We start from the raw sequence: 26,964 nt of genomic DNA on the forward strand, positions 1-26,964 counted from the left end.
ATGTTATGCCACAAAGCAGCCCTTAGGAAATGCAAAAAAATAGAGATACTGCCTTGTGTTCTATCAGATCATAATGGACTGAGAGTAGAAATCAATGACAAAATAAAAAAGAGAAATTACTCCAACACCTGGAGACTAAATAATATGCTATTGAATGAAACACGGATAACAAAAAACATCAGGGAGGAGATTAAAAAATTCTGAGAGGTCAATGAGAATGATGATACAACATATCAAAATCTCTGGGACCCTATGAAAGCAGTATTAAGAGGAAAATTCATTGCATGGAGCGCATTCCAGAAAAGAATGAAAAGTCAACAACTAAATGACCTAACATTACAGCTCAAAGCCCTAGAAAAAGAACAGAGTAACAGCAAAAGTAGTAGAAGGGACAGGAAATAATTAAAATCAGAGCTGAAATCAATGAAATTGAAACAAAAGAAACAATTCCAAAAAATTGACAAAACAAAAAGTTGGGTTCTTTGAGAAAGTAAACAAAATAGACAAACCCTTAGCCACACTAACAAAGAGGAGAGAGAAGACTCAAATTACTAAAATACATGATGCAAAAGGAAATATCAAAACAGACACCACTGAGATACAGAACATAATGAGAAGCTACTTTGAAAATCTGTATTCCAACAAAATAGAAACTACTGAAGACATTGACAAATTTCTAGAGACATATGCTCCTCCCAAACTGAACCAGAAGGACATACACAATTTAAACAGATCAATATCAAGCAATGAAATAGAAGAAGCCATTAAAAATCTACCATCCAAGAAAAGCCCAGGACCAGAAGGATTCTCAGCCGAGTTCTACAAGACCTTCAAAGAAGAACTCATTCCAATACTTCTCAAAGTATTCCAGGAAATAGAAAAGGAGGGTACCCTCCGAACTCATTCTATGAAGCTAATATCACCCTCATACCCAAACCAGGAAAAGACACATCAAGGAAAGAAAATTTTAGACCAATATCCTTGATGAATATAGATGCTAAGATCCTTAACAAAATATTGGCAACCCGTATCCAAAACCATATTAAGAAAATTGTGCACCTCAATCAAGTGGGGTTCATCCCTGAAATGCAAGGATGGTTCAACATTCGTAAATCAATAAACGTAAGGCATCATGTCAATAGACTTAAGGATAAGAATCAGATGGTTATTTCAATTGAACCAGAAAAAGCGTTCGACAAAATACAATACCCCTTTCATGCTCAAAACACTAGAAAAAATAGGGATAGTAGGAACATACCTAAACATTGTAAAGGCTATTTATGCTAAGCCCATGGCCAACATCATTCTTAATGGAGAAAAACTGAAAGCATTCCCTTTAAAAATGGGAACAAGACAGGGATGTCATCCTCTTTCACCACTTCTATTCAACATTGTCTGGAAACTCTAGCCAGAGCAATTAGACAGACCAAAGAAATTAAAGGGATACAAATAGGAAAAGAGGAACTTAAGCTGTCACTATTTGCGGATGACATGATTCCATATTTAGAGGATCCAAAAACCTCCTCCAGAAAACTTCTAGATCTCATCAATGAATTCAGCAAAATAGCAGGCTATAAAATCAACACACATAAATCTACAGCATTTTTATACGCAAGCGATGAAACAGCTGAAAGGGAAATGAGGAAAACAACCCCAATTGCAATAGCCTCAAAAAAAATAAAATACTTGGGAATCAATCTAACCAAAGAGATAAAAGGTCTCTACAATGAAAACTACAAAACACTGAAGAAAGAAATTAAGGAAGACCTTAGAAGATGGAAAGATCTCTCATGTTCTTGGATAGGCAGAATTAATATTGTCAAAATGGCCATACTACCAAAAGTGCTATACAGATTCAAAGCAATTCCAATTAAAATCCCAATGACGTACCTCACAGAAATAGAGCAAGCAATCATGAAATTCATCTGGAAGAATAAGAAACCCAGAATAGCTAAAGCAATCCTTAGCAGGAAGAATGAAACAGGGGGTATCGCAATACCAGAACTTCAACTATACTACAAAGCAATAGTAACAAAAACAGCATGGTATTGGCACCAAAATAGACAGGTAGATCAATGGTACAGAATAGAGGACACGGACACAAACCCAAATGAATACAATTTTCTCATACTAGACAAAGGGGCCAAAAATGTGCAATGGAGAAAAGATAGCCTCTTCAACAAATGGTGCTGGGAAAACTGGAAGTCCATATGCAACAGAATGAAACTAAACCCCTGTCTCTCACCCTGCACAAAAATCAACTCACAATGGATCAAGGACCTTGAAATCAGACCAGAGACCCTGCATCGTATAGAAGAAAAAGTGGGTCCAAATCTTCACCTTGTTGGCTTAGGATCAGACTTCCTTAACAGGACTCCCATAGCACAAGAAATAAAAGCAAGAATCAATAACTGGGATAGATTCAAACTAAATAGCTTTCTCTCAGCAAAGGAAACTTGCAGCAATGCGAAGAAAGAGCCTACAGAGTGGGAGAATATCTTTGCCACTCATACTTCAGATAGAGCACTAATCTCCAGAATCTATAAAGAACTCAAAAAACTCTACACCAAGAATACAAATAATCCAATCAACAAATGGGCTAAGGATATGAACAGACACTTCACAGAAGATCTACAAGCAATCAACAAACATATGAAAAAATGTTCACCATCTTTAGTAATAAGAGAAATGCAAATCAAAACCACCCTAAGATTTCATCTCACCCCAATTAGAATGGCAATTATCAAGAACACAAGCAACAATAGGTATTGAAGAGGATGTGGGGAAAAAGGTACACTCATACATTGCTGGTGGGGTTGCAAATTAGTGCTGCCGCTCTGGAAAGCAGTATGGAGATTCCTTAGAAAACTTGGAATGGACCTACCATTTGACCCAGCTATCCCACTCCTCGGCCTATACCCAAAGGACTTAAAATCAGCATACTACAGAGATACAGCCACATCAATGTTCATAGCTGCTCAATTCACAATAGCCAGACTGTGGAACCAACCTAGATGCCCTTCAATTGATGAATGGATAAAGAAACTGTGGTATATATATATAATGGAATATTACTCAGCTATAAAGAATGATAAAATTATGGCATTTGCAGGCAAATGGATGAAATTGGAGAATATCATGTTAAGTGAGATAAGCCAATCTCAAAAATCCAAAAGATGAATGATCTCACTGATAAGCGGATGATGACATGTAATGGGGGGTGGGAGGGGGGCAAGAATGGAGGAAGGAGGGACTGTATAGAGGGAAAAGAGAGGTGAGAGGGGTGGGGGGTAAGGAAAAAAATAATGGAATGAATCAAACAGCATTACTCTATGTAAATGTACGAATATGCAAATGGTATGCTGTTACTCCGTGTACAAACAGAAATAACATGTATCCCATTTGTTTACAACAAAAATAAATTTAGAAAAAAAAAAGAGCCTCAGATGACAGCACCAACTTGTCAGTTTCATAAGTTAGCCAACATCAATTGAGCCACCCAAGTTGCTTCTGCACGGAGAAGAGACAAGTTTTCCCGGGTAAGCCCTGCCCAAAATACAGATTCATGAACAAAATAAACGAGTGGTAGTTGTTTTAAACCATCAAATTTTGAGATAGTTTGTTATACAGTAGTAGGCAACTAGAACAAAGACCAGTAAGTTCTTTTGCAAGTACAATAAATACTTTTATCAACAGAAAAATAAAAATTTTAAAGGTATACAAAATAATGGTCCCAGTTTTTTATTACATATAAAGAAAGCAAAGTCTGTCAATCGTTAAAATTTTCTAAATACTTAATTACTGTACTTATTTTCTCATAACCAACAGACTGGCACCAATTCACAGATAATCCTCGGAGTAGCATTGTTACAGGCTACATTAAGAAGCAGCATAATTTGACTGACATGGTATTAAAGTATCTAAAAAATAAGCAAGGAGATATAGCTTTACTACGGATTGGGAGGATATAATTCAGTTGTAAAGCATTAGTCTAGTGTGCTCAAGGCCCTGAATTCAATCCCCAACATCACAAAAAAAAAGGGGGTGGGGTGCTCTACTAAGCAAGCATTTTTTCAAGTTTACAAATCATTACATTAATTATCTGAGAGTAAAAGTGTCCTGATTAAACACCACAAAGATAGATGATTTGGTCTATATAAACAGAAGTCATTATGCAATAGAACACTATACCTATCTCTTTGATTCCATATGTTAAAATAACCTCTGCTTTCTCATTTCTTCTTCTCATACAGACATACACAAAAAGCAAATATGGCAAAATTTTAACAACTCTTGATTCTTGGTGGCAAATATATAAATGTTCATTGTATGTATTATCTTTTAATTTTTTGTGTTTGAAAGTTTTCAAAATAAAGTTGAGAAAAATAATTAAAACAAATTTTTTTCCTAAAATGGGCATGATTTACAATTTGCACTATTATCTGTGGAACTCAAAATAATATACAGTGTGTGTACTGTACAAGTCTACTATGCCATTAATTGGACCTAAAATTAACATTTTACCAATAAACAAAGTACCTGTATGCTTGAAAACCACTTAAGTTTTTTTTGATGTTATTGCTGTTGTTTTTCCTGGTACTGGGGACTCAACCCAGGGGCAATTTACCACTGAGCCACATGCCCAGTCTTTTTAAAAATTTTTTAGACATGGTCTTGCTAAGTTGCTGAGGGTGGCCAAAAACTTGTGACCCCTCTGGCTCAGACTTCCAACAGCTGGAATAATAGGTACACGCCATTTCACCCAACTCAAGTAAGTATTCGAAGATGACCTATATCAGAGTTCTTCTCATGTAAATGGGTATCAGAATCACTTGAGGGCATTTGAAATATGCAGATTTCCAGGATTCACTTCCAGATTCTGTAACGCTTTCAACAAGTCCTACAAATGATACTCAGTGTGGATAGTTTACGACCCACAGTTTTTTTTTGAATGATACTAGGGATTGAACCCAGAGTCATTCTGCCACTGAGCTACATCTCTCTTTCTATTTTTTATTTTGAGACAGGGTTTTGCTAAGTTGCCCAGGATGGCCTAGAACTTGTGATCCTTCTGCCTTAATATTCCAAGTAGCTGGGATTACAGACCAGGCCAGCACTTTGAAAAACAATAATGTAGAGTAGTGATTCCCAAATGGGGGTGATTTGGGCCTCTAGGGAACATTTAGCTATGTCTGGTGACATTTCATTTATCACAACAGGGTGAGGAGGGGTGTGCTACTGGCATCTAATGAGTAGAGGTCAGGGATGCTGTTAAAAATTGTACAACTCAGCTGGGCACAGTGGCATACTCCTGTAATCCTAGAGGCTCAGAAGGTTGAGGCAGGAGGATGGATCTTGAGTTCAAAGCCAGCCTCAGCCAAAGCAAGGCACTAAGCAACTCAATGAGACCCTGTCTCTAAATTAAATACAAAATAGGGCTGGGGATGTGGCTCAGTGGTTGAGTGCCCCTGAGTTCAATCCCCAGTACCAAAAAAAAAAAAAAAAATCGTACAATTCACAAGACAGCATCCCCAACCAACATAACAAAGAATTGTATGATCTAAAATGTCTACAGTGTCAAAGGTGAACAACTCTATCAAAACAGTCCTTTTTCTTTAACAAATTACAAAAAGCTTAGTGATGTCTTTCTACCCTTCAATATCATAAAGCATAGAAAATGAAAGGACAAGGCAAGCAGACTATTATTAGAAACTTTTATTTTTGTTTTGATGGCACAGACACTCCTCCCATCAAGAGTTAGGGAGTTTATGTCATCTCTCTTGAAGGGAGAGGTGTGCTTGAGACCAGAGACTGCTAGGACCCACAGAGTCTAAATCTGAAGGTATATGACTTCTATGACTACATTAGAGAAGACCCTTAGCTTCCATCTGGTTCTTTCAGAATATTCATTCTCAGGATGCATCCTTTCAGAATCCAACTAACAGGTTGTATAAAACCCAAGCTATATGAAGAGATGATACACAAGCATTCATATCAATAGTCTAGTTGAGCCCATCCTTCAGTCATGAAACACAGGAATAAGCAATCTTCAAAGTGGACTTTCCAGCCCCTGGAGTATTCCAATCCCTAGTCATTCCTAGCTGAGCAAGCAGATATTGTGGAGCAGAAAAGAGCCATCACTCCTGGGCCCCGTCTGAATTCCTCACCCAGAGTCTATAAATAATAAAATGGTGATGGGTTTATGTTATTAAATGTTGGCATAGTTTGCTAGATAACAATAACTGGACCATCTCTCATTTTATCAATATTCAAAACAATGACAATCCACTATTTTAATTGCCTCAGAAGGATTAAGTGTCTTGTCTTAATCCTTCTGAGGCAATTAAGTGTCCCTTGTTAAGTGTATACATGCAAGAGTAGCACCTGAATCCAGCTCTGTTTAATCACAAAAAGGATACTGTTTCCACTATGTCATAATGATGTGTATTACTTCCCATGCTAAAATTATTCTTATTGTCCTTTTCCAAATCAATCATGGAAAAAATATAAATTAACTAAAGATATCATTGAAAAAGAGATATCACTAGTTTGCAGATCTTTAACCTGATTCATCACACACTTTCTTCTACTGTTTCCTCAATCTCTCCACATCAATACTACTCCCAGGAAAATTTAAAGGGTAAAGGAAGTCACAACCAAATATCCTGAAATGTGTTGTTAAGGTAAGTTCATGTATCAAGTGGTCCTGAGGCAGGATCTCCCTAAATTGCTCAGGCTGGTCTTGAACTTGGGATCTTTCTGCATAAACTTCCTGAGTAGCTTGGATAAGAGGCATATGCCACCATGCCAACTTGTGTTAGTCATAGTAACAGAAAAAAAGATTACAGGCTTACTGAGAATCAGTATCAGAGTTTTCTTGTTTTGTTTAGTGCAGCCTATTTTTCCCAACCTCTCCCAACAGTTTCCTAAGTCAATATCCAAATGAAAAATGTCCTTATTGGAAAAATGAATGAATGCAAATGAATGGACAAAGCAGTAAAAATAAGGCATCCATTCGGTCAATTTATTAGGCTCTCAAAATATAAAAATTTCTGTTACTATGCTATACTCATCTGGAATTTAACCAAGAAAGGGTTTTCAAAGCCTAAGGCAGAGGTCTTTGTTTCTCATTAATAACATTACATTAGTAATATTTGGTAAGCCACTGGCATGCTGTAAATTTTAACATTCTAATTTTGTTACTGGGATTACCTTGAGACCATCACTCCATTTTTCTGAGCCTCAATTTCTTCAACTATAAAATAATAGAACTTTTGTATGACCTACAGTACATACTATCCTAAACAGTAGACATGCCATTACTAGGTATTTGAAATGTGGCTCATATAAGGTTTTTGTTTGTTTGTTTGTCTGTTTTCAGTGCTGGAGATTGAACGTAGGGCCTTACACATGACAGGCAAGCACTCTCCTACTGAGATATTCCCTCAGAGCAAGAATTTTTAAATTAAGTTAATCTTCAATGACCACATTTGACTAGCATTTACCCTATGGGGCAGTGCAGGACTGCATGATCCCTAAGTACCCTTCTAATTCTAAAATTTAATCATTTTTAATTTCCAATATTTAAAAATATCCCTTTGAGGGCTGGGGAGATAGTTCAGTTAGTAAAGTGCTTACCTTGCAAGCACAGGGCCCTGGGTTTGATCCCCAGCACCGCAAAAAAAAAAAAAAAAAATCCCTTTGAAATTGAGTAAATAAGTGAACCTAACTATATATCAAAAAAAAAAAAAAAAAAAAAAAATCACCACCACAGAATGGGAAATGATCCTAGTTATTGTTTGTTTTTTTTAATTTTTTAGATGTTGATAGGCCTTTATTTTATTCATTTTTTTTAAATATATGGTGCTGAGAATCGAACCCAGTGCCTCACTTGTGTTAGGCAAGCGCTCTGTCACTAAGCCACAACCCCAGCCCTAGTTATTGTTAAGCATAGTATTTTTGACCAGAGTAAACAAACTTTTCCAGAAAGGAGTCAGATTTAAAAAAAAAAAAAAAAACAGCTTTTACAAGCCATATAATCTCTGTTGCAACTACTATCTTTGTGGCCTGAAATCAGCCATAAGCAACATAAACAAATAGCATGGCTGTATCAAAAAAAAAACTGTACTGATACTTAAACCTAAATTTCATGTAATTTTCACTGTTCACAAAATAGTCTTTTGATTTTTTTAATTAAAAAATGTAAAAGTTAGCTTATTTCCTAGGTCATACAAAAACAGGTGGTGATCAGATTTGCCCTGCCCCTATTCTTGACTATATATCCACAGCGGAATATATTCAAGGATAAATTAAGAAAAGAAAATGAAAAAAAAAAAAAAAACTTAAAATTTACTTAGTAAAGTTTGTTGGTGACAGTAGTCTTTTTTTTCAAGAGACAGGGTCTCGCTATATTGCCCAAACTGGCCTTGAACTACTCTTTAGCTCATGAGATCCTCTTGCCTCAGCCTCCCAAGTAGGTGGGCCTATTAGATGAGCACCGTCATGTCCCACACTCAGTAATAGTCTTGAACCATTCTGAAAATATTTTGTGTATATTATATGAATGAACAAACAAAAAATGTTAATATTATCAGGAACTTCAGTGGTTAGAGGAGATAAGAAGTTCCCATGGCATGGGAGATGAAGCATTGTTTACTGACAGGATTTCATCATTTTTTAAAAGTCTACTTGCTACCTCTGTCCACCATTTGAACCTAGAAGAAAAAAAGCTACAAAAACACTGAATATACATAATCCCTTATATTATACCCACTAGAAGAACTAAGACTCTGGGACAAACTGCTGATTCCAGAGCTGGAATAAGGAAAATACAAAGTGAGAGTACAATATCTGTGTCAGTAAACAAAGTCCTCAAACGCTAAAGAGGACAAATCAAAGAGCAAGCTTAAAGGGACTCCTACTAGCTAAACAGGAATCAATTTAAGTTCCAAAATAAATAATAGCTTATAATAATCTGAATAAAAACAAGAATTCATAGGTCCAACTTGACACTATTTTTTTAACTAAGAATAATAATTCCTTTGTATGATAATGTCAAGTGATAAATACAGAAGAAATTACAGAAATAGAAAATTACCATTTTGCAATTACCATAACTGATTTGGGCAAGACTCATAAAAGAATACTAAAATCACTGGGCAAAAGTTTGTTGGGCAACAAGGTACACAACCTGAAGGTATCACTCCACAGGACTGCTTATTATTAATGAAGAAGAAGAGATAACTCTACAATGAAGAAACCTATCACAACCCACCATAACCAAATGATCAAATTTAACATCATTCTAATATTGAACACTGAGAACAAAACTTATGCAATATTCTTGCCAAAATGGTTAGCCCAAATCTAATGATGAAAAAACTAAATGAAATATCTAACGCTGAACTAATTTAGCTTGTTGCTATCTAAATCTAAATTGAAGGACATTCTACAAAACAACTTATATGGTTCTTCCAAAAAGTTAAGTATGAGCAGGTGACAGATGTACAGGGAGGCTGGAGAAGAGTTATGAGTTACAACATCCAAGCTGACATAACAACCAAAGCAATGTAACCCTTAATCTAAATATGGATTGGGGGAGAGGGGGCATAAAAGAATTGTATAGAAAACTGGAGAAATTTGTATATGGATTGTATTTCAGATAATAACGTGTGTCTGTGCAAAACTTCTTGAGTGTGATCATGTGTTTATATGGGAAAATGTGTTTATTCCTAGAAGATTCACGTTTGCATGCTGAAACATTTGGGTAAAGTGTTATGATCATGATGCCTTCCATTCCCAAATAAAAATTTTAAAAGTACATACAGAGAGAGAAAGCAAAGTTGCAACTAGTAAAATTATATGAAAGGTGTATGGATGTTCAATCTGTGATTCTTGCTACTTTTCCACAGGTCTGAAGTTTTTCAAAATAAAAAGATGCAAGGAAAGAGTAAAATATTCCTTTCAAATTATATTTTTAGACTTAACAAAGTATACACAATAAAATCATTGTTATCCAAAGTCATCAAGCAATTAGTCACTCAAAAAGTTTTCTGGATAGCTGACAAATCTTTACACTTTTTTTTTTTTCTTTTTAAGTTATGGATGGATACAATGCCTTTATTTTCATTTTATTCCTTTTAAAATAAGTGTAAGGGCTGGTGCTATAGCTCAGTAGTGGAATACTTGCCTAGCATGTGTGAAACACTGGGTTCAATTCTCAACATCTCATATAAATAAATAAATAAATAAATAAATAAAATAAAGATCCATTGAAAACTAAAAAATATTTTTTAAAAAAAGGGACGGTAAAGTGCCTCATGGTTCAATCCCCAGTACTGGGGGAAAGGGGGAATAGAAATCATATAGTCTAAGGAAAAAGTATCCCATGTTAAGCATGTTCAATCACCTGACTCATGAATGTATAGCACTAAACCTTCACATTGATTCAAACATATATACAAACAGCATTTTCCAAATGCCCTTTGTGTAACCCTCTACTCAACTGTTACTGACCTGCTAAGAATTCCAGATTACACTGTCAAAATAGATTTGATATTCACATTCATTAACTGTATGTTAAATATAACAATCTAATTTGTGTCATTTCTTGCAAATTTATTTACCTTTTCCTTCTCTGTTATTTTAATCTTTGCCAACTCATCTTATTTATATACTACAGCATTTAAAATACTGTGTGTGTGACAGGAAGTAACAAAGAATCAAGCGACAAAGACATATATATCTAAGACCCACAAATCCTGAACAGAGTGCCCTGAATCTGTGCATTCAAAACACCAGTTTATTCATAAAAGTATGTGAATAGCTCCTAATTGCCAGGCACAGTACTAGAGGCTAGAGATATAAATATGTACACATCTAGATCTCTAGCCTCGGGAGGCTCACAGTCTAGATGGGGAAAAAAAAACTACATAATTCAGTGAACTGATCTACAAGAAAATATATAACAGACCATTTTAGTGAGGCAAAGAACTACTCTTTCTCCTAACCATAGCTCACTACCTAGAAATAACTTCACCAACCAGTTTTCTTTCCCCCTCCCCTTTATTTTCTAAATTTCAGTTCTTTAGTTTCCTCTATATAAGATTCCAATAAAGTCTATCTTTTATAAGTACCATCAAAGAGAATATTCTTTATTATTCTTATCTAAAAAAGGCAGGTTTGTAGAATGTAATCGTATCATCTTTCAGGTTTTGTTCTTCCTTCTTCATTAGAAATTTTCTTATTAATTAGGGGTTTTATCTGTTTTCATTTCTTCTTTTTGTGTGTGTGTGGGGCAGTACTGGGGATTAAACCCAAGGGCACTTTACCACTGAGTTACACATCCCCAGCCCTCTTTGTTTTTTATTTTGAGACCAGATCTTACTAAGTTTCTGAGGATAGCCTTGAACCTGCAATCCACCTGCCTCTGTTTCCTGGGTTGCTGGGATTACAGGCATGCACCATCATACCTGACAGACTATGGTTTTAATATAGAGAAAAAAGACTGAATGACACTAAAGTATTTTGAGCAAATTCATTTCCTTTATGAATAGATGTATTTTCAAATTGTGGCATTTTTTGATATGGTAAATACAAAAAACTTAAGAATATGTCCCAAATATAACTAACTGTGTTATAAAAAGCTAGTATCTACAATATAAATTGGTAACAAAACTTATTAAGACCCTAGAAGATAAACCTACAAAGAATTTAAATAATATATTCAAGAAGTAAAATTAGAACATGAAAAAAAAAAAAGTTCAACCACATTATCACTAAAAAAAAAAAAAAATACCTTATATTGAGTAACATTCTTTGTTAATGCTAGGCAGCACGCTGTAATCAACCATATTGCTGTTAACAATTTCATTAGAGAAGGTATACTATAAGTGGGATAAAAGAAGACTAAACAGCCTCACATCTGTTTAGGTCAAGTCTGGCACCAAATCAGTCATAAAAAATTTTTTTTTAGAGATTTGAAATTTCGGAAATGCATATTTTGTAAATGATTGTGCTAACACAGATCAAAACCCATAAAAATGGACAGATGCAAGGTGGATCACATTATCAGAATCACCTGAGACAATTTTTCCAAATCACAAAATCCTTCTCAGTGAAATACCCCATTTCCTAGTACTTTTATATCAACGCACTGTAACTGACTGCTGTTGAACTGGAAAAGGTTAGATAAATTGGAAATGTAAATAAACCAAGTACAATGCAAATAAAACAATTCAAAAAATCTCTGAAGTCTGTAATGATATTTTGCTTCCATGCAATAAGAAACAGGCAAAAAGGAAGCTAACATTATTTTCATTTTGTTGTTTCATTACTAGGGATTGAACACAAAGGTACTCTACCACTGAGCTACATTCCTAGCCGCTCCCTCCTTTTTTTTTTTTTTTTTTTTTAAACTAGGGACTGAATCCAGAGGCACTTAATCACTGAGCCACATCCCCAGCCCATTTCTGTATTTTGTTTAGAGACAGGGTCTTGCTGAATTGCTTAGGGCCTCACTAAGTTGCTGAGGCTAGCTTTGAACTTGCAATACTCCTGCCTCAGCATCCCAAGCTACTGGCATTACAGGCATGTGCCACCACAACTGGTTCCTTTTTATTTTTTATTTTGAGATGGAGGTCTCACTAAGTTATGGAGGCTTGCTTGACTTGGCAATCCTCCTGCCTCAGTCTCTTTGAGTAGCTAAGACTGCAGGAATGAACCACTGTGCCCAGCTTCAATGTTACATTATTTTTGACGGTGCTGGGGATTGAACCCAGGGCCTTGGGCAAGTCAGGCAATGGCTCAACCAACTGAGCTACATCCCCTGTCCCTTAATATTACTTTAAAAATTGGTATTTTTCAAATAATTGTAATGTCCTTGGAAAAGCCCTTCATTTATTTTGCAGGCAGATGAAGAGGTAATAGAAATGTTTAATCAATATGCAAGCCGGATCACATTGGCTACACTAGGTAATTTAAGAGGTCTAAACTAATGGTCAAATGTACTTTATGGAGACTACTGTAAAATTCTAAGACATAATGGACTTTAACAATTAACATCAAGAAAATGTTAAATCATCCCAAATTAAGTTCAGAAATTTGGCCCAAGTTTTATGAAGCTTGATAAACTGAAAAGCACACGGTGACAAGGTTAAGCAGGGGAAATTAAGGAAGAAAACAAAAACAAAAACCTCAAGAGTATGAATGAGTGGCAATCCAGATAGGCTGAAGAAAATGCTATGCAAAGTGTACAGTAGTAGACAACAGGCAGTGATCCAGGCAAGCAGGCCTTAATGTCATAGAGGTCAGGTAAGCAGGTGGCATCCTAGCAATCAAGAACAACACAACAGGAAAACATGGCAGCAGGCAAGACGTCTAATTATGTGGCTCTTGATGTAAGGTATGCAGTAGATAGCAGAGAGCTCCAGCTGTAATACTGAAGTTCAAGAAATCAAAAATAAGACATTATAACACAGAAAACAAAAGCAGAAGCAGAACAGGTACAGATTCTGGACTCAAACCTACTTTAAAAACCTCAACCTGAGATTTTTAAGCTGCAAAAGTCCAGACAACTCCATTTTTTGAATTTCAACTTCTTCATCTGTAAAAACAGAATACTACTACCTACTCCATAAGGGTACTGAGAGAATTAAAAGAATTATCATATTTTAAAACAACAACATTAGTTTCATCACGTTCTCTTTTTCTTCCATTTTTCATGTAAGTGACTGAAATAAAGAGGGTAAAGTCTGGCTTGGCCACCAAGTTTGAAAGATTGGTCCCATGAGGCAGCAGAGAACTTCAAGTACAGAAAGTCGAGCAAATCATTAATGCAAAATGCCTCATGGGAGCACAATTCATATAGAAAAGAGGTCATAGCAAGGAAGTTACAGAAGGAGAAGGACCTAAGAATTCAAGAATATTAAGAGATTAAATATTCAGAATAAGTTAACTTAATAGTATATCTAAAAATGGTGTTGTAATTCAGTGGTGGAGCACTTGCCTAGCACATGTGAGGCACTGGGTTCAATCTTCTGCACCACATAAAAATAAATAAATAAAATAAATGTATTTGTCCATATACAACTAAAATTATTTTTTAAAACACATATCTATACAATAGAACACATCACTATACTGCATGGACGGAAGGATGGGGAGCTCCCTAAACACTAAAGTCAAATGATCTCCAAGGTATATTTAAATGAAAAAAAAAAACATATACATGGTACAAAACACTAACACAGTAATAAGCTACTTTGAATGTAGAAAGGTAGGGTAAACAGTCATCTATATTTGTATTTTTTTCTGCCTGCATAAATACTATAGAATATATAAAGAAATAAAATGGGTTACCTATAAAGAAAAGGGAAGGAAAAGAGAAACAGTAGTACTGAGACTTCTCCACATAACCTTTCATATTATTTTGAATTTTGAACCAAATAGTCATATTAATACCAATATAAAAATGGAAATAAAATTTAAATACATTTTTAAAATAATAAGAACTCTGAAAGTTCTAATAACTTAATAACTAAGACATAAGACATATTTTGGCTATATGCTAAAACATAGTTAACTATAGTTGATCTATACTATTTCCAGCGGTTTACTAGATTTTGAGTTCCACTGAAGATTACTGTCTTTTACAAAAACCTCCATAAGGATAAAGATTATGCCTTATTCAATTCTGTGCCCCCAATGCCAAACAGGGCTCTTGGTACCTAGCTGGTGCTCAAATTAACTACAGATTGGCTAAATGCTTTCTAGTCATTTCCAATTCTGTATATAATTTTTTTAATTGTACTGCTAGTGACTTGTCTATATACAAGAATATACTTAGAATTCAGTTTTTTATAGAAGTGAGTGAAAGAAAATGTTAATTGTGTAAAAAAAAAAAGCAACATATAAAATTAATAATAAGGTTAACAATTTCTCCAAAACCCATAATAAGATGGCAATAATTTGGAAGGAGGGCAGGGAAATATCCCAGATACCTACTAAAGTTCATTCAGGGCAATTTTTTTGATAGCAAGAGTTGCTACATGGTTTTGTTTAACCATCTTTAAAATAACCACTGTTGCTTCCTTCCTTTAATCCTAACAAATGTTAACACGTATGTAACTCTAACAAGAAAAAAAAAAGATATTTTTCTTGATGCTCTCCCCTCAGCCTCCATGACCCAGAAATAGTCTCTTTATGGCCAAATCTCATGAGAAGGTATCTAGTTTATATTCTGTAGTTGTCTAGTTTTCTCAATTTCCTTTCTTACTATGACCCTATACTGTAACTCAAACTAGTATGCCCCGGAAGAATCTCAGCAGCATTTCAGCAGACTTCCTATGCTACCATCACCATGCTTCCCATCTACTCTTCAAATCTGCAAAGTATGAGATGAGACTCAAGGAATTTATATTTTTAACCAATATCCCAATGATTCAGAAATAGGCAGCCTACCTGAATACACATGAAAACCAACTAAAGTCATCAACTTCCCAAAGTCACAATCAAAGCACTTTTGGTTTCTCCTAGTAGCATTTGATACCTTCCTGAAATTCCCTACTTTATCACTTTTGACCACACAACCAGATATTCTTCTCTCTCTGAGCACATTCAGCCATCTTCTCTTCTGAGAACGCTTAATCTTTCAAAGATGGTGGTTAGTTAGACCCTTAGTGACCCTCTTTTTAACTTCATACACAATAAGTATTGTCAGTTACACCCATACAACCTTAAATTCTGTTACTTTGTATTCCAAACTATATTTACATACATAATCAGCAGCTAAGCAATATAGGTGAAAAAAGATGTTTTAGTATCAGACAAATCCAAATTCAAAATATTTGCTTTGCTATTTATACAGTAACATACCCAAAGACACATACCTTTCTGAGTTTCATCTTAGTTCTCCTTTAAAACTGGAGGTAGCTGGGTTTTGAGGCAAACACCTGCCAGTGGCTCAGGAGGCTGAGGCAGGAGGATGGATCTTGAGTTCAAAGTCAGCCTCAGCAAAAGTGAGGTACTAAGCAACTCAGTGAGACCCTGTCTCTAAATAAAATACAAAATAGAGCTGGAGATGTGGCTCAGTGGTCAAGTGTCCCTGAGTTCAATCCCCAGTACCCCCCCCCCCAAAAAAAGCTGGGGGTAACACCTTTATACAAATTCCTGTTCTGATTCTTTGAGCTAAAAATAAATAAATAGAAGACTAAATGAGAAGTTCCCTACCCTGCAAGGACCTAACAGCATGCCCCGAGGGCTCCCTAGCAAAATCTAGGACAAGCTGAGCATCAGAATAAAACTAAAAATTCCAGTAACTAATAAGAATCACCAAATAGGAACAAAATTCAATAAGTATATACTGAAACAAATGAATAAAAATTTTTAAATGTCTTGAAAAGGAGAAAAATCTTCTTTCAGTAAAATACCAACAAAAGTAAATGGCAGTCTTCACAATGGTGGGCTAAGATTCTGACAGGAGTCACCAGAGGATCCAAATGATGGTACGCAGAGGTCTGATAAGAAACACTGGCAGAGTCTTGGATATCTTCCCAACTACAAGTTTTCAATTACAAAAAGAAAAATGGGAACTGGGAATGTAGCTTAGTGGGTCTAGCTTAAGGCCTTGGGTTGGAACCCCAATATCACAAAAAGAAAAAAGGAAAAATGATGACTTCGCAGTAGAGTAATCCAGTGATGAACTTATAAGGTGTTTAAGGTTAAACACCACCCATGGTTGGAGAACACTGTGTCTTCTAGTGATGCACTAAGAACAGCACATCATCAACCAGTCATCCTGGTATATGCCTATAATCCCAGAGATTTGGGAGGCTGAGGCAGGAGACTGCAAGTTCCGCATCAGCCTGTCAACTTTGCAAGACCCTGTCTCAAATGTTAAAAAATGTGGGGTTGGGGATATAGCTCAATTGGTAGAGTGTTTGCCTCGCAAGCACAAGACCCTGGATTCAATCCCCAGCACCACAAAAAAAAAAAAAAAAAAATTAAATTAATAATGGGCCAGGAATGTAGCTCAGTAATACAGTACCCCTGGGTTCAATTCCCAGTACCACCCAAAAAAAAAAAAAAAAACCCACACCATCATTTCTGTGGTATTCTGGCAAACAATGCACTCCATCTATGAGAGAATAACCCCTGTACAGAGGGACACGTTACAGAGGACTGCACTGTTAAAAACTACCAAGATCATAAAAGACAGGAAAAATAAGGAAGTGTTCTACACTAAAGACAAGGACTGAAGATGTGACTCAGTGGTAGAGTGTTTGCCTGGCATGCTGAGGTCCTGGGTTTAATTCCCAGCAAGCGCGCGCACACACACACGAAGATATAGAACACAAACTAAAGAAGACTAAAGAGACCTAATTAAATGCAATGAGTGATCCTAAATTGGATTCTGGACAAAAAAGAAATACTATTGGGATAGCTAGGAAAACTGGAGTTAGTCTTTTATTGATGTTAATTTCCTGATTTGATACTTAAAAAGACTGTTCATATTTTGGTAAATATAAGTAGAATATTTAGGGATGATAAGCAACGTGTCTACAACTTGTTCTCAAATGGTTGAGAAAGAATCTAATGGATTATCAATAGCGCACTCCCCTGAAATGAGGAAATTGGGATAAAAATGAAGGACCAGCAATGAGATGATTGGGTAGTTTCACTGAAACATAAGAACAATCAGACCCCACTGAAACACCAATGACATTCTTCATAGAACTAGAAAAAAGTCCTAAAATCTGGAGGAATAAAATACCCAGAATAGCCAAAGCAATTCTAAGCCAAAAAGAGCATACTAGAGACATTATAATACCTGACTTCAAATTATACCACAGAGTTATAGTAACAAAACCTGCATGGTACTGGCATAAAAAGAGCCACAGACCAATGGTACAGAATAGAAGACAGAGAGACAAACCCACACATCTATAGTCACTGATCCTTGACAAATGTGCCAAAAACATACACTGGAGAAAAGACAGTCTTTTTAACAAATGGTGCAAGGAAAACAAACAGGTTATCATATATAGAGGAATGAAACTAAACCCTTATCTCTCACCCTGCACAAAAATCAACTCGAAATGGATCAAAGATCTAGGAATTAGACCAGAAACTATACAACTCCAAGAAGAAAACAGAGTCAACACTCCAACACATAGGTATAAGGACTTTCTCAATAGGACCCCTAAAGCTCAGAAATAATGCCAAGAGGTAATAAATGGAAAGGCATCGAATTTAAAAACTCTGTACAGCAAAGGAATAGTGAGGATTACCAATTAAGAATATGACTAGAGAACCTAAAAAATGGGAGAAAATCTACTCTTCTAAAAGAATACTCTGTTTACTCTTCTAAAAGAGGGCTAATATCTAGAATATATAAAGAACTAAAAAAAAAAAAAAACCCAATTAATAAATGGGTAAATGAACTAAATAACAGTTGTCAAAAGAAGAAATACAAATGTACAACAAACATATTTAAAAAAGCTCACTATCATTGGCAATTAGGGAAATACAAATCAAAACTACCCTGAGATTTCATCTCACACCACTCAGAAAGGCAGTCATCAAGAATACAAATAATTGACAGGCGTGGTGGTGCACATCTATAATTCCAGCAGCTTGGGGGCTGAGGCTGTGGCTCAGTAGTTAAGTGCCCCTGAGTTCAATTCCTAGTAACAACAAAAAAAATAATAATAATAATAATAATAATAAATAAATAAATGCTGGAGAAGATGTGGAGGAAAGGAACACCTTTATACTGTTGGTGGGAATGTAAATTAGTACAACCACTATTGAAATCTGTATGGAGTTTCCTCAAAAGACTAGGCACGGAACCACCATATGATCCAGCTATCCACTCCTCAGTATTTATCCTAAAGAATTAAAGTCATCATACTACAGTGATACAAGCATATACCCATATTTACAGCAGCATAGTTCACAATAACCAAACTATGAAATCAGCCTAGGTGCCCATCAACGAATGAATGGATAAAGAAAATGTGGTACATATACACAATGGAGTTTTACTCAGCCATAAAAAAAAAGGAAATTATGCCACTTGCAGGAAAATGGGATAGAACTTAAGACCATTATGTGAAGCAAAATAAGCCAAACTCAGAAGGTCAAGGGTGGTATTTTTTTCTCTCATATGTGGAAGCTAGAGAGGAAAAAGGAAAAGAAATGTAGGGAGTGGGGGTGATGGGCAGGGATCTCATGAAAATCAAAGGGAGATAGATCAGTAGAGGAAAGGAACTGGGGCAGAAAGAGGGGAGGGAAGGGGAAAGTGCTGAAGAGTAATACTGGTCAAATAATATTGTTATCTGGTGCACTCGTACCAATATGTAACAACAAATCTCATCATTATGCACAACTATAATGCACCAATAAAAAAATGTGGGGAAAAAAAAAAAAAAAAAGAATCCAACTAGACTTAGCAGAAAGATATGCCAAGGTTACCCCTGGAAACGTAGAAAGGAAGTCTTTACTAAGCCTGCTACAATAAGTTAGGCACAACAAAATTTTCCAGGCTCATCTTGGGTACATAAAAACAGTATATACATTGTTAAAAAATTGTTAAATGGGCAAATGAACTAAACAGTTCAGGAGCTCTAACTACTTTCCTTTAGACATTTAATAGGTTTAAATTCCAAAATGTTAACTTTTAAAAATTCAATAAAAACTCATAACAACCTTGGTATCTAGCAAAATACCTGGTACATGAAGGTGGCTCAAGAAAAATTATTTGGCCTTCTCAAAGGAGAAAAGTGGCCAAACAACAAATCTTATCATTATTTTCAACTTTTTGCCTACTTCCCCCATATCCAAATGGACTCTCAGCTCTAATGAAACTACCTAATCAGTTTTCAGTTCTAATCTCACATCCTTACTTTTATTTCCCCATTTCTAGTCTTATTATCCCTCACTTGGCACTGTAACAGCATCCCTACTTGTCTCCCTACTCCAGTTCTAATATCCTTGCACCATCCTTACATCCTTGTATCATTACCTAGAAATCAGGAGTTACCTTTCAAAACCTACATTTAATCTTATTCCCTTATTCAAACATCCTAACTGTTAATGCTAATTTCCCATGTAGGTGCATCAAAAAGTTCTCCCTCCCTCCCCACCAAACAATGAAGAAGTAAATACTGAGGGGTGGGTAGAAGGCAGGAAGAAAGGGGAGGAAGAGGGAGACTTTGACTTGACTTCTTTATGCTTACTTCAGAACCTGGTATTCATTTTATTTTGCTTACAGTGGGGCTGGCAAGGGTGAATGGGTAAACTCTCCAACACTGTTTTTCACAATCCTTTTCCCAACTTGGCACCAAAATAAAATAATTTTTTAGTACAATGGGATAAACCAAGACGACTATGTGAAGCCAAAAAGAAACCATCATTAAGGCTCCAATGTGCCCAACAAGAAGCTCTATTTTAAAGGTCTTAATATGATCGCATTCATTACCAAACATAAGAATCCTCACTAGGCTTGTCTCCCTCAACAGTCAACAAACATGCACACACAGATTCACACACAGGAGCAGATACCACACCCATGAAGAGATGGACATATACGAGGCAACTTGCATTTCTTCAAACACACTACGTACCCTTTCATACTTTTGACTTTTTGTACATGCTGTTCTCTCTACCCAGATCAATTCCAACTCATGCTTCATGACCATATCCAAATACCAGTTCTCATTTCCCCCCAGATCCTATTACGCTGTACACTCTGAATTGTGTTTGTTGACATGTGTTACCACTAGAGAATTTGAGATCAAGGACAAGAATCATGCCTGATTTACCTTTATACCATTACTCCCACTCTAATAGACATTTAATATTTAATTAACCAGTAAAGAAATGCTCACATCATTTCCCAATAAATCCAAAATTAAAAAAAAAAAACCATTAATTGAGACAACAAAGCAAAACTATACAATCAAATTAGCATCTTTTCCAAAACAAGACTACCCATTGAAGGTACTTTGGTAAGATACAGATCTGGCATAACCCTGGGCCATTATCCCAGCCCTGCAGTTTAAAGACTGAGGAAATTTTTAAAAAGCTTAACAAGAGACAAATGAATAAGTAAGTTATGGGATATTGACTGAGTTTAAGCAAACATTTAAATTATATTCAGGGCTGGGATCATGGCTCAGTGGCAGAGTGCTTGCCGACACGTGAGGCACTGGGTTCGATCCTCAGCACCATATAAAACGAATAAATAAAATAAAGGTATTGTGTCCCTCTACAACTAAAAAAATTTCAACACATAAATAAATTATATTCATGAACATGGAAAAGGGAAAATGGAAAAAATACCATTTAATGATCATCTATTTAAATACAGTGCTAGATGGTTTATATATATAATCTTAATCTCCACAATAAAACACCAAGTGGTTCAGATGTTACATAATTTGCCCGAGGTTTTTCTTTTTAATTGATTCTTCATTGTTACATAAAACATTAGGATACATTTTGACACATCACAAAAGTATGGAATACAATTTGCTCTAATTCAGTCCCTAGCACTACCCTCTCTGCCTTTCCCTCCTCCCCCTGCTTCTCCCTCTATCCTACTTATCTTTATGCAACTTATAGTTTTTTGGTTTTTTTTTTTCAGTGCCTTATGGGCATACTTGATGTTGGGATTCACTGTGCTATATACACATGTATGTAAATACAAAATTAGGTCAAAGGTTGAATGTTTTCTCTGAGATGCCCAAGGTTTGTGATACTAGATTCCAAACCAGATCTGATACCCAGTCTGCGATCTTTTCCCTACATTGTAAGACCTCTGCTAGACAATAAAGACTTAAAATTATATCTTGACCACACAACTTTCCAGGAAAAATATACAGCTATACATGATATATCTATATATTACACATCTCTCTATATATAACATATATAAGTATGGACAACTGTCTAGAAGGAATAAAAATACTACAATGGTGATTATTAATAAATGTTACAGTATTGATCATTTTTTAAAATCAGTAACTTTTAAAAAGGGAATTACCGAATAATGAACTAAACTCATAAAGCAACACAAAATAAGCAAGCCTCGTTTCTAATTTTCTTAAATTTAGTAGGTAACATAAAAACTTAAGAAAAACTGTAGGAAGATATACTAAACTATATCTGGGCTAGCATATTAACCCCTGGTGTTACCAGCACTCAAAGCCTGATCTTTATGACTGGATTAAGCATCAATTTCCAGTAAAGGTGAATTCTGAGAACAACTTAAAGGAGGCAGATTGGACTGAGGGGATATTTAAACTGAGGAAACAAGGGTGGTGGGATAAACAAGAATGTTTTCTTTTTTAAAATACAAATGAGAAATAGTATTAGTGAGATGAAACTGGGGAAAATCTTCAAGGCCCAGCAGATAAATTCAGAACGAATTTGATGAGCATCAGGGAAGTCTATATATTCTTAAATGGGAAGGTGGTTTGCTGAAATATGATCTTTAAAGATTCAAGCTTTGTTTCAACATATAGTACTGCCTTGGGTTACCCCATAATTTCAACTATTTTGTGCATGTGTGTATGTGTATCCATTATTCTTTCTGTGTGCTTTATACATATTCCCAAAAAGAAAATGATAGAAAGGACTGGGGCTGTAACTCAGAGGCAGAGCACTTGCCCAACATGTGTAAGCACTGGGTTCAATCGTTAGCACCACATTAAAAATAAACAAAAAAATGCAACTGTCCATCTACAACTTCAAAAAATTTTTTTAAAAAAGAGAAAATGACTGAATAAAAATTCTTATATGAAGGATGAGCACAATGCAGAGGGGAGACTTTCAGATGTCTGTGAATAATGGTATTAAGAGCCACTGAACATTTTAATAAAAATTACTGAATTTTAGAGCAAGAAGGGACCTTGGAAATAATCTTTTAATGGCAATCCCACCATTTTCACAATAGGTTAAATGGAAACTCTAAAACAAAATAACTTGCCTAATGTCATAAACAAACTTGTGCAAGATTACATAGTAGAACTCAGATTTCCTAGGAAGCAAGATCTAAGGCAGTGTTGTCTAACACATCACATTCACGACCAGATATGGCTAGTAACTGTGCGTCACATTTTAAACTTAAAATGATTAAAACTAAATACAATTTTAAATTCAGTTTCTCACACACACTATTCACATTTCAAGTGCTTGACAGCCACACATGATCAATGGCTGCCATATGTAACAGTGCAAAAAAAGAACATTTTATCATATTTGTCAATTATACCTCATTAAAGTTGGGGCATGAGGGAAGAACATTTCCACACTGCAGAAAATTTAATTGGACAGCCCTGATCTAAAGAATAAGCTTTAGATTAAGACAAATGTGGTTTGAATTCCATTTACTAGAAGTATGACTCTGAACAAGTTACTTAATTTCTCTTAGCTTCTATTTCTGGGAGCAGGGAAGGGCAGGGATTAATAATATTTACCTTGCAAACTGTACTTGATGATTAACTGGAATAACATAAAATACCCCTTACACACTGTCTGACACTTAACAGATGATAAATACTATTTTACTCTTCCCTTCTGGAGTCTTTTTTTTTTTCCCTACTACTCTATATAATCTCCTTGTTAAAAGATATAAACACAATAACCCACCCAAATTAATATCTTCCCCTCAAGATAGTCCATAGTATGAAAATCTGCACTTTTCTTCCAGTGTTTCTACTTGGGAATAATGAAATAAAGAATTAATGTGAGGGAAAAATACCTCTAATAAACACAGTGTGACAAATTTTCGCTCCTCTTTTCCCCTATTCCATTTTATATTTGACTATACTGACTTCTTATGAAATAATATAATGTAAAATAAATTATGCTGTTCCTAAACAACTGACTTCCACACCAATAAATATACTACAGTGCTTCAATACATTACAGTCCTTCTCACCCCTTCTCACCATCTGTACTAATTGAATAGTAAATGAGGATATAACAATACCTTACTCCTACAGTACTTTCCTGGCAAACAATACAAGGATTTCCAGAATGCGAAGCCAATCTTCAAGGCTTCACAGCTTATTCTAGTGAGCCAGTAAGTTTAACATATCTGGACTATAGCCTATAAAAAACTTCTTAACATACAATAACCCAGAAAAACAACATTTCAATTCAGTCTGTAACCAGTGCTTTTCTACCAATAATCAAATTTTATTCAGGAGTAACAATTCATATTTAGCCACATTAAATCATACAGACTTCATTCCTAGTGTGGTCAGCGATTTTTACATACCTAATAAGTAACAAAGAATTCAAGAACTTTTAACCATGCCCTTTAAACATCCACCAAACAAGTTAAAAATCTTACATATTTTTTAAAAGTATTCCTGCTGTTTAAAAGTGACCATATTAACTCTCTGAGGGAGGAAAAACTATTCTCAATATCAGGCCTCTGTGAAATTATCTGGTAGTCTCTTTGTTCCTTAAAGATAATTCACTCAAAAACATGATCAACATACCCCTTTTCAAGTGCAAAATCATAAATAAATACTAGACAAATAACAATATTCCCACATAAATACTGTCACTATACAACTCAATTATGTTTAATAGACAAAACTAAAATATATAAAGTATATAAACTACAGAGTTTAACAACAGTCTTCAGGGATCATTTATTTTAAAAAATTGAAAAAAGTTTTAAAAATTATTATCCCACATATACTTATTACTATTCCACTGTATACATTAAAATGAAAGGCACCTACGCCTGAACTGATGAAATTTACTTTGTGAAATTGTGTAATTTTTTAACATCATTCAATAATAATGAAGTGTACATTGGTCACAGACTAGTTCAAATGAATTTTCCTGAGGCTGCATTCTAAGTACATCCGACCCAGAAAGTATTTTTAGCAAGTGCATTCAATCAATGCTGGTTTTATGCCTAGCCTAAATTAGAAATCAGGTGTCATAAATTTAAAGTAATAGTGTTACTAGAGATAGTTTAAACATATTCAATGAGGACATAAGAAAAAAACAAATTTGACACAATCCATCCACAGCCCCTCCAAACTAACATTTTAGAAAACAGGCAAGAAAGTTACATCCTAATCTATTACTGCTTTTTGAAGAATCTGTGGTTTCCTAACTTAATAAACCAACCTACTCAACATTTTTAAAATTATAAAATAATGATGTCTCCTGTACTCGAAATGCCTTGCCAAATGTTTAAAACAGATTAGCTATTCACAATTACTATATGCAAAAAAGACCAAGTTCCTCTTACAAATCACTCAAGATCATATTATAAAACCATGCACATGTGTAAATGCAAAATGTAACAAAGATATGTGAGACATAAAAATGTTAAAAGAGACACAAAAACAGCTATTACGGTAAGTGGAGCAGATATTTATTCTGACAAAAAATGATGGTATCCACAAACTGACTTAACTCTTATGAGTCTGTAAAAGAGTTCTGTACCAGACACAACTTTTGCTTTCACAAGTTTTATTTTCCTTTAAAAGAAAGCTGAATTACAGTCATCAAATTCAAGCTAGATAAATGTATCTAGCTCTATTCCATTAAGGACACTTTAAGCTCTGAATAATCATTTATTTTAAGGTCATCCCCTCCCCCCTTAAAAAATAATTTCCCCCCTCTGGCACATTAGGCTTCAGAAAGCCAGGATTTTAAAATGCCATGGCTTTCACTGTTTCACTCTTCTTTCTACTCAAATTGTCTATTACAAGTCGGATACACTGGCTTTTTTTTCCTCCATAGATAACGTTTTAAATGTTTTACTGTGCTGTTTCAATTGGGCCAAAGATTTCGTCACAAAAACTTAATATTACTTAAATTTCCTATTCGAAAAGTAGCTGGTTTATTGCAGATATGACAGGTCCTCTTAGAACAAAGCTTTCAAAAATCCTACAAATCGTCCTTGGGCATACTGATGTCACTCTATGATGCAAGCCCAGACACGGTCTCTCTCCCATTCTAAGTTTCGCAGAAATATCCTTATATACATCTGTGCAACTGTAAATTGCTCCATTTTAAGGAAACCCTGGGAAATGCATGGGTTCATCTAAGCTGCATCTCAACTTTTTTGGCCCAACTACAGATTTCTATATATAAGCATATACTAGTAGAAGCATCGGAAGCTTAAAATTTCAATAGTAGAGATAGTGTGCTCATGTAGCAAGCAAGAAGTGCTCATGAGCCAATTTTTAAAAATCCAGCAAGAATGCTACTAATAATGGAAAACTCTATAAAGATTCTAAGGTCTTACATAGAGTTTAGGTACCGTGAAACATTCCATCTTCTTACCTATTCCATCCCTCGCTCCTTCGTTCACCCATAACAGAGTTCAACTACAACGTTGGGAGCTCCAAGAGCAAAGGTCCCAAGAAAAAGGGAAAAAAGAAGCGTCCTCATTTTCTTCCTTTTAAATCAACCCTGTACCTCTCTGTCTTGCCCTAGGTGGCACCTCCACGAGCTACAAACGCCCCAGGTAATACATACAACGTGCAGGGCCAAGGGGCCGGCGGGGACCCAAGAACCTCTTACCTTCGTATCACAGCCGCGTCCTCTCGGCTGGAGAAAAAAAAAAAAAAAAAAAAAAAAACTCGAGGCCCGGGCGAACCGGGAGAAGCGCCTCTGCGGCGCCGCTCCGGGGGGCTCCCTCAGCGCTCCCAGAGCAGCAGCCGCCGCAGCGGCCGCGCCACGGCCCGGAGCCGCCAGCACCACCTCATGCTGCGGGGCTGCCGCGGGCCAGCGCCGCCCGGGAAGCGGCAGGGAGACGGGCAGCCGGCGCCCTCTCCCACCTCCCTGCGGGGATGAGATAATCCACACCCCCAAAAAGCGACGTGGGGGAGGGAATATGGGGCGGGGGGCCTGGCCCCAAAAGTCTCTGACCCTTCGGCCAAGGCCAAATCTCTTACCGCCCCAGCTCAGGCCCAGTTTCAG

General features: G+C 35.8%; 1 protein-coding gene across 11 annotated transcripts in view; it reads right to left on the minus strand.

Annotated features, from left to right (window-relative positions):
- Nucleotides 1–26,713, minus strand: part of PTPN4 (protein tyrosine phosphatase non-receptor type 4) — a 201,600-nt gene extending 174,887 nt beyond the window's left edge. For 8 of the 11 annotated variants that reach the window (XR_013762604.1, XM_079132171.1, XM_079132168.1 and 5 more), the window contains exon 1: nucleotides 26,566–26,713. The gene's annotated coding sequence lies outside the window, so the exon portion shown is untranslated. Of the gene's footprint in view, nucleotides 1–26,325; nucleotides 26,522–26,565 lie in introns of those variants that run through there. The other 3 variants (XM_079132163.1, XM_079132164.1, XM_079132165.1) reach the window with 3 other exon arrangements.
- Nucleotides 26,714–26,964: the final 251 nt, after the last annotated feature.

Source organism: Sciurus vulgaris (assembly GCF_902686455.1).
Source record: "Sciurus vulgaris genome assembly, chromosome: 3".
Lineage (NCBI taxonomy): Eukaryota > Metazoa > Chordata > Mammalia > Rodentia > Sciuridae > Sciurus > Sciurus vulgaris.